This window comes from Ceratotherium simum, chromosome 12, assembly GCF_057802395.1.
Source record: "Ceratotherium simum simum isolate JZ-2026a chromosome 12, ASM5780239v1, whole genome shotgun sequence".
Taxonomy (NCBI): Eukaryota; Metazoa; Chordata; class Mammalia; order Perissodactyla; family Rhinocerotidae; genus Ceratotherium; species Ceratotherium simum.
This window is the reverse complement of record NC_141911.1, coordinates 47,667,904-47,676,980: the sequence shown is the minus strand read 5'-3', so window position 1 is coordinate 47,676,980 and position 9,077 is coordinate 47,667,904.

Here is a 9,077-nt window from a genome sequence, read left to right as displayed (position 1 = left end):
TACAAAAAGTTCACTATAAAAAGGATAAAATCAACTTTCCAGTGGAACAGGTGGAGTAAATTTACTCCACAGTAACTTCACAGTGAAGAAATCTGTGAAATGTTACATCAGCCCCGTGATCAAAGTCAACATCAATAGTGAAAATCACGTTGAGAGTATTTACCCTCCATATGATGTGATGAAAATTGGATTTTATCTTTGTCTTCTTTCTCCTAAAGATCCATAACTTCAGTCTAAATATGAGAAAAATATCAGACAAAATCTAATACAGATTTGTTAAAGTTTGTGCATTTATATTTTTCCTTAATGACATAAAAAATAAAGATTTTAGAATTTAGTAAAGAAAATACTTCTTTTTTCTGATGGTGAAGTTAAAACATGTTATTTCTGTTACAAAATAACCACTTCAAAAAACTTATATTTTCAAATGAAAACACATTAAAAGAACATATTTGAACCAATATACAAAGATATTTGAAGATAGTAAAGAAATTTTAAAAAACTAATATTATCTCTATCAATGTATATCCTATTTTAAAATATTATATATATTTAGGTACAAAGATATTGAATTCTCTCTGAAAATAATATGTTAGTGCAGTCCTTGTCATGCAACTTGCCTTCGATAGATCACGGATCCTTGAGGGTGGGTGTATCTTAGATTCATGCAATAGAGTGTTGGTATTTTCAAAGCAAAATGGATGGTAACTTTGGATCCAGTTGTAGTACAGGCAGAGTTGGTGTCCAGTTAAATGATATTCTGTGATGGTTTTATAACTTTAATTTATGCTATATTTTCCAAATTTACCAATTTCACTAAAAAATACCCAGCCAAAATGGAAAATATAATCAAATCAGTTATTTGGAATAAGGTAGATGTAAAAATAGTCCATAGTTGTTTCACTAATTTAAACCTTTTATTTATTCATTTTAACAGTTTTGCTATATAATGATAAACAAAAGTAAAATTTAAACTAGTTATTTGCCATGAAAATGTATTAATATAAAAATTGAGAGTTGGTCTGTGAAAGTAAATCTGGATAATAGAAGGTGAACTCCTTGTTTTTGTCTTATAATTTCTAAAATAGAAAATATTTTCATGTAGAGGTATTATCTTCTACCATAATTAATGAATCTGAATCACTAAGGCATACTCTCCTTCAAGTTTCCAAACGATTCTAGGATCCTATTTTATCTGCACTGGGAGAAATATCTGGATGAAGCATTTTGTAAAATTGAACCAGTTTGTATGTTATGAAACTAACACCCACTTCCATATGCTCATGTTAATTAATTTTCAAAGTGTTAGTTTGCTGTCATGTAGACAAAGCCATAAAAGAGCATAGACCACTCCACCCCTGAGATAATGAATGACAAGGCTCTGGCAGCAGATGGTGACTAGGTCATTTCTTTTTCCATCTGGAATCATACCTGACTAGATTAGCAAATACAGGAATATTATGAAAAATATCATCTATTCTTTATGTCTGGGGCTGCCCAACTTAGAGCAATATGTAGAAATATCTACACCAAGTTAAATACGTGGCTGAAGATGGTGGTGGAAATCAGTGCATTTGCTACAGAACATTTTTAATTACTTTTATTGATGCTACCATTGACTTTTGTACCATATTTTAGGTGGGCCAACTGATGAAAATCAGACATTTCCTAACATTGAAGAGAAAAATCACCCGAAGTCTTATAGAAAGTTGGGTTAAAAATAAATAATTTCTCCAATTCTCTGAAGAGAACTAACAAGGTTGGAGTAGAAAGGGCAGAGACTTCCAGAAATTATTAATAGTTAATTGGCAACCTGACTCATAGAATAAATATGAGAGTTCTGTATGCACCTTGATTATCTAAATCAGCAGCCAAAATTATTTATCTAAATACATAAAGCTAGCAGAGCAAAGTGTTTGTTTATACCTACTTTCCACTAAAATGAAGGGGCAAGTGAAGGGAAGAATGGCTATCATTCATACTGTGTATAATAATTGAAGACAAAATAATTTTATGAACCAATCTCGTTGAAATATCACTGACTTAAACATAGCATGGAATGAATATTTGCTGACTTAATTCACTGAGTTAGTTTCTACTCACGGTTAATTGGTAATTCTTATAGAGAGCATTCATGCATCAGCTTTCTTGTCCCTTTTTTTTCTGACTTTAAAAAAATTTAAGTTTGTGCCGGCCCAGTGGTGTAGCAGTTAAGTGTGCGAGCTCCACTACTGGCGGCCATGGTTCGGATTCTGGGAGTACACCAACGCACTGTTTGTCCAGCTATGCTGAGGTGGCATCCTACATACAGCAATTAGAAGGATGTGCAACTATGACATACAACTATCTACTGGGGCTTTGGGGAAAAAAAAAGGAGGAGGATTGGCAATAGATGTTAGCTCAGAGCTGGTCTTCCTCAGCAAAAAGAGGAGGATTAGCATGGATGTTAGCTCAGGGCTGATCTTCCTCACAAAAATAAAAAAATAAATAAATAAAATAAACAAAAATGCAATACAGTATTAAAAAAATTTAAGTTACAGTTAAAAAATTTAAGTTAACTTTTGTTGATAAATTTTTTTATTGAACTACTTAAATATAGGTACATTTTCCTCTATTTGTCCTTTATTCTTAGCTTTATTGTTTGTTGTTTTTGTTGTTGTCATTGTAGTTATTTTGCTTGGCCTGGTTGGATTTGGATGTCGAAAGTCTAAGGTATTAGTTTCCCAAGTAGAATTCCCATTAAGCTGGTTTTAGATTATTTAGCATGAAAACTAAAGCTGATAGTATAAAAAATAAGTGGAGGAGACAATATTGACATGTAGAAAGGAACAACTCATTTTCCAAGAATTAAAATCCCCTTAACCTGACAGTGTACATAGTATTAATTGATCACTGATAAATCCTCAATGATTATATCTCTTTTTAGAGTCATTATACTTATAATATAAAGCTAGGAAAGTGCCCTGATGGATGGTATTTAAAAATAATCTGAATATATGTATCTATAGGAAACTACATATTAAATCAAAATGCTAAATAAGAGAGAAAACATTATTTTGTCCTGCATAGTAGAAGCTTAATATTTCAAGATAAACATAAGATAATTCTTAGATTTTGATAGACAAGTTTATTTTGTGTTATAAAATTTAAATATATAACACAAGAAGAAATATTTTTTGTAACTAAAGTTAAATTCAGGGCAAACAGCAATTACATAAGCATCCGTACATCATATTATCATATGCAACTTTTCCAAGTTATATTTTCCCTTTGTTTAACCAGAATCAAAAGTTTCAGTGTTGAAAAATATAGAGTAAAATGAAAAAATATAGTTTAATAGAGAAAGGAGTTTTTCTTCATTCTTTTATCTTTCTCCCGCTCTCTCCTTCTTTTTCTTCATTTGGGTCTCTTGAATTCACTTGAGAATCACAAAATAGAGCAATTGTGGTGATTAAAATGTGCTAAATTTATGCTGACATTCTACCTACACAAATGTTTAGATTTATGAAAATCCACTCATGAGTCATGTGAAATGAATTCATGTGAAAAAACTGTAAAGAAATCTTGCTCACATATATACCTTAGTTATTAGATTATAAATATACTAACATAGACAGTATGCTTATAAATATTTATTTAATAATAACAAGGATTATTATTTATATATAGTGAAACTAAATGATGAGCTGTATTAACTTTAAATATTCACTTCAGAGTAAAGAGATTTAAATGAGACTAAATATAACAGATAATACAATTTTGGAGTACTATTCTGGTCATTTTAGAAGAAATTCAGTAGGACACAAACCAGAAACGTATGTACATATAAGTGAAAAGGATTTTATTTTTTAATGATTTAGGAGATGGTCCACTTATTTATATCTTGTGTCAAGAGCTAGTTCTTAGTGGTGTAAAATATGCTTTTTATATATGCAAGGGTCTTTTTTTGTGTGCTGAAACTATAGCTTTGTTTATTGTATTTTTATTTAATTTTTTAACAAATTCCCAAATCTATTGCCTGTAAAAGTGGTTCTAGTATATTTATTGTATATATTTAGTAAATATATTATAGTTATAATTGGTAGACTCAGTACTAAGAACATCATATTTAAAACATAATGAATTTAATAAGTTTAAACTAAAGTATCTCACATATTGATTTGAATGTATTCAATCAATGAATATAGTATTTTGCAATGAATACTATTGCGTTAGAGTAGAAAAAAATGATGCTTATATAAGCTTTATAAATTCTATAATATCTTTGACTTAATTTTACTGTTCAGAATTGTCATAGATTTGATTTTGTTATTCAGAGCCATCATAGATGTAAAAGGCTAATCAAATGAAAGAACAATAATTGTATAATGATAAAGAGGTCAATCCAGCAAGAGAATATAACATTTAGAAAACCTTATTCATCCAACATAGGAGCACATAAATATCTAATGTGAATATTAACAGACCTGAAAGGAGAAATAGACAACAGCAAAATAATAGTAGGGGACTTCAATATCTCTCTTTCAATAATTGATAGATCATTCAGACTAAAAATAGGGAAACATCAGCCTTAAATGACATGCTAGACCAGATGGAGTTAACACAAAATGACAGAACATGCTATCCAACAGCAGCAGAATACACATTGTTCTCAAATGCATATGGAATATCACTAGGGTAGATTATATGTTAGACTATAAAACAAATCCTAATAAACTTAAGAAGATTGAACTATGAAGCATCTTTGTCAACCACAATGGTATGAAACCAGATATCAATTACAAGAAAACTGGAAAACTCACAAATATGTGGAGATTAAACAACATGTTACTGAACAACCAATGGATCAAAGATATCAAAAAAGAAATCAAAAAGCATCTAAAGACAAATGAAAATGGCATGCAGCAAAAGCAGTTCTAAGAGAGAAGTTCATAGCAATAACTGTCTACATTAAGAAAAAAAAACAGAGGGTCCAACCCCATGGCTTAGCGGTTAAGTGCGCGTGCTCCGCTGCTGGCGGCCCGGGTTTGGATCCCGGGCGCGCACCGACACACTGCTTCTCCAGCCGTGCTGAGGCCGTGTCCCACATACAGCAACTAGAAGGATGTGCAGCTATGACATACAACTATCTACTGGGGCTTTGGGGAAAAGCATAAATAAATAAAATTATAAAAAAGAAAAAAAGAAAAAAAAGAGCTCATATAAAAAACCTAACTTTACAACTCAGAGAACTAGAAAAAGAAGAACAAATGAAGCCCAAAGTTACCAGAAGGAAGGAAATAACAAAGATCAAAGTAAAAGTAAGTGAAAAAAAGACAAAAAAAAAAATAGAAAAAATAAATGAAACTAAAATCTGGAGTTTTTGAAGATAAAATAGACAAAACTTCAGCTACACTTACCAAGGAAAAAAGAGAGAGGACTCAGATAAATAAAATTAGAAATGAAAAAAGACGCATTACAAATTATACCACAGAAACACAAGGGGTCATAAGAGACTACTATGAATAATTATACACCAACAAATTGGACAACCTAGAAGACATGGATAAATTCCTAGAAACAGACAAGCTACCAAGATTGATTTTTAACGAAATGGAAAATCCGAAGAGACCGAGTACTAGTAAGGAGATTGAATCAATAATCAAAAATCTCCCTCAAAACAAAAGTCCACAACTAGATGGCTTCACTGGTGAATTCTACCAAACATTTAAACAAGAATTAATACCAATCCTTCTCAAACTATTCCAAAGAGAAGAGGAGGAAACACTTCCAAATGCATTTGATGAGGCCAGATTTACCCTGATATCAAAACCAGATAAGGACACTACAAGAAAAGAAAATTACAGGTCCATGTCCCTGATAAACATACAAGCAAAAATCCTCACCTAAATATTAGTAAAGTGATTTCAACAATACATTAAAAGGATCATACACCATGATCAAGGGGGATTTATTCCAAGGATGCAAGGATGGTTCAACATCTCCAAATCAATCAATGTGACACAGCACATTAACAAAATGAAGGATTAAAATCATATGATCACAGCAGTAGATGCAGAAAAAACATTTGGCAAAATTCAACATCCATTTATGATAAAAACGCTTGACTAAGCGGATATAGGGAGAAGGTACCTCAAATAATAAAGCCACACATCACAAGCCTACAGCTAACATCATTCTCAATGATGAAAAGCTGAAAACTTTTCTTCTAAGATCAGGAAGAAGATAAGGATACCCATTCTCGCCACTTTTATTCAATAGTACTAGAAGTCCTAGGCAGAGCAATTAGGCAAGAAAAAGAAATAAAAGGCATCCAAATGGGAGCAGAAGAAGTAAAACTGTTTCTATTTGCAGATGACATGATATTATATATAGAAAACTGTAACTCCACCAAAAAACTTTTAGAACTAATCAACAAATTCGGTAAAATTGTAGGATACAATATCAATATACAAAAATCTGTTGCATTTCTATACACCAATAATGAACTATCAGAAAGAGAAATTAAGAAAACAATTTCATTTATAATTACATGAAAGAGAATAAAATACCTAGGAATAAATTAGCCAAGGAGGTGAAAAATCTGTACACTGAAAATTATAAGAAACTGATGAAAGAAATTGAAGAGAATGCAAACTAATGGAAAGATATTCTGTGCTCATGGATTGGGAGAATTTATATTGTTAAAATGTCCATACTACCCAAAGCAATCTACAGATTCAATAAAATCTCTATTAAAATTCTAATGGTATTTTTCACAGAAATAGAGAAAACAATCCTAAAATATGTGTGGAACCACGAAAAACCTGAATAACCAAGGAAATCTTGAGAAAGAAGAACAAAGCTAGAGTCATCACATTGCCTGATTTTAAACTATATCACAGAGCTGTAGTATCGAAATAGTACGATATTGGCATTAAAACAGATTCATAGAACAATGGAAAGAATAGAAAGTCCAGAAACAAACCCCAGCATATATAGTTAATTAATTTATGACAAAGGAGCCAAGAATATACAAGGAGAAAGGACAGTCTCTTTAATAAATGGTATCAGGAAAACTGGACAGCCAAATGCAAAAGAATGAAACTCAACCCTGTATTATACCATACGCAAAAATCAACTCAATATGGATTAAAGACTTGAAAGTAAGACCTGAAACCATAAAACTCCGAGAAGAAAACATAGGGGGTAAGCTCCTTGACATCAGTCTTGGCAATGATTTTTTTGGATTTGACAGCAAACACAAAGGCAAAAAAGCAAAAACAAATAAGTGGGACTACATCAAACTAAAAATCTTCTGAACAGCAAAGGAAACCATCAACAAAATGAAAAGGAAATCTATGGAATGGGATAAAATATTTGCAAATCATATATCTGATAAGGGGTTAATATCCAAAATACTTAACGAAATAACACAGCTCAATAGCAAAAGAACAGAAAATCCTATTGAATGGTGGGCAGAGGAATCAAATATATGTTTTTCCAAAGACATACAAATAGCTAATAAGTACATGAAAAGGTGCTCAACATCACTAATCATCAGGGAAATGCAAATCAAAACCACAATGAGATATCCTTTTTCGCCTGCCAGAATGGCTATCATGAAAAAGAGGAGAGATAGCAAGTGTTGGCGAGGATGTGGAGAAAAGGGAACACTTGTGCACTTGTGGTGGGAACATAAATTGGTTTAGCCACTATGGAAAACAGAATGGAGGTTCCTCAAAAAATTAAAAATAGAGCTACCATATGATCCGGCAATTTCACTTCTGGATACATATTCAAAGAAAATGAGAACAGAATATTGAAGATATATCTGCACTCTCATGTTCATTGCAGTGTTATTCACAATAGCCAAGATATGGAAAAAATCTAAGTATTCATCAGTGGATGAATGGATAGATAAGATGTGTAACATTCCATTGTGTATATATATACACATATATATATACACACACACACACATATATATACAATGAAATATTATTCAGCCATAATATGGGAAAGAAGGAAATCTTGTTGTTTATGACAACATGGATGGACCTTGAGAGCATTATGCTAAGTGGAATAAGCGAGACAGGAAGGACGAATACTGTATAGTATCACTTATGTGAAGAATCTAAAAAAACGTCAAACTCATAGAAATAGAAAATATAAGAGTGATTTCCAGGGGCTCAGGGGTAGGGGAAATAGGAAGAGATTAGTGAAAGGGTACAAAGTTTCAGCTATAAGATGAGTAACATCCGAAGATCTAATGTATAACATGGTGGCTATAGTCGGTAACACTGTATTGTATAATTAAAATTTGCTGAGGATAGAACTTAAATGTTCTCACCAAAAAATAAATAAATAAATAAAAATAAAGATAAAGATGTGAAAAAAGGAACAATACAATAATAACTTATATTTTCTTAATTGTAAAAAAAGACCAGAAACTAATTTGGCTTATATTCTTCATTTTGGATATCTTAAAAATAGAAACAAAAATTGTCAGATCTAATTTCATAATTTTTAGCTTCATTTTAAATAGACTGATCATATTACCTAACTTCTAGGATTTAGATATGTTGTCATACTCAATGAACTCATAAGAAATTATGTCTGTTCAGTTTTAATGAACAATTCTTACTACCATTATAAATATTCATTGATTAGATTTAGAAAATTTTATCTACCAGCTAATAAAATAACATGCATTAGTCTTGTTACTTTGTAAAATAACCTATGAGACCTTTCCCCATTAGCACAGATATGGCTTTTTGAATGTGTGATGTACCCCAAGAACATGTGAGTCAGTTTTTGCTTTTAAATGGTTTAGTTCTATTTTCCCGAATTAAAGAGCACATCTTTTTGCCTCTGAAAAGCTCCTACTTCTCCTGTAATTATCTAAGAGGGCTACAATGATATTTTACATCAGTGGTTCTACATACAATTACATGTAAAATTATGGTAGAGATAACTAATTTTTCTGTATCACATAATCAGAGTCATTATGGTGTAACACTGCACATTAATTGCTAAAAATAATAACATATTTCAAATGATGTTTCATCCTTTGGCAATAGTATTTTTAAATCATA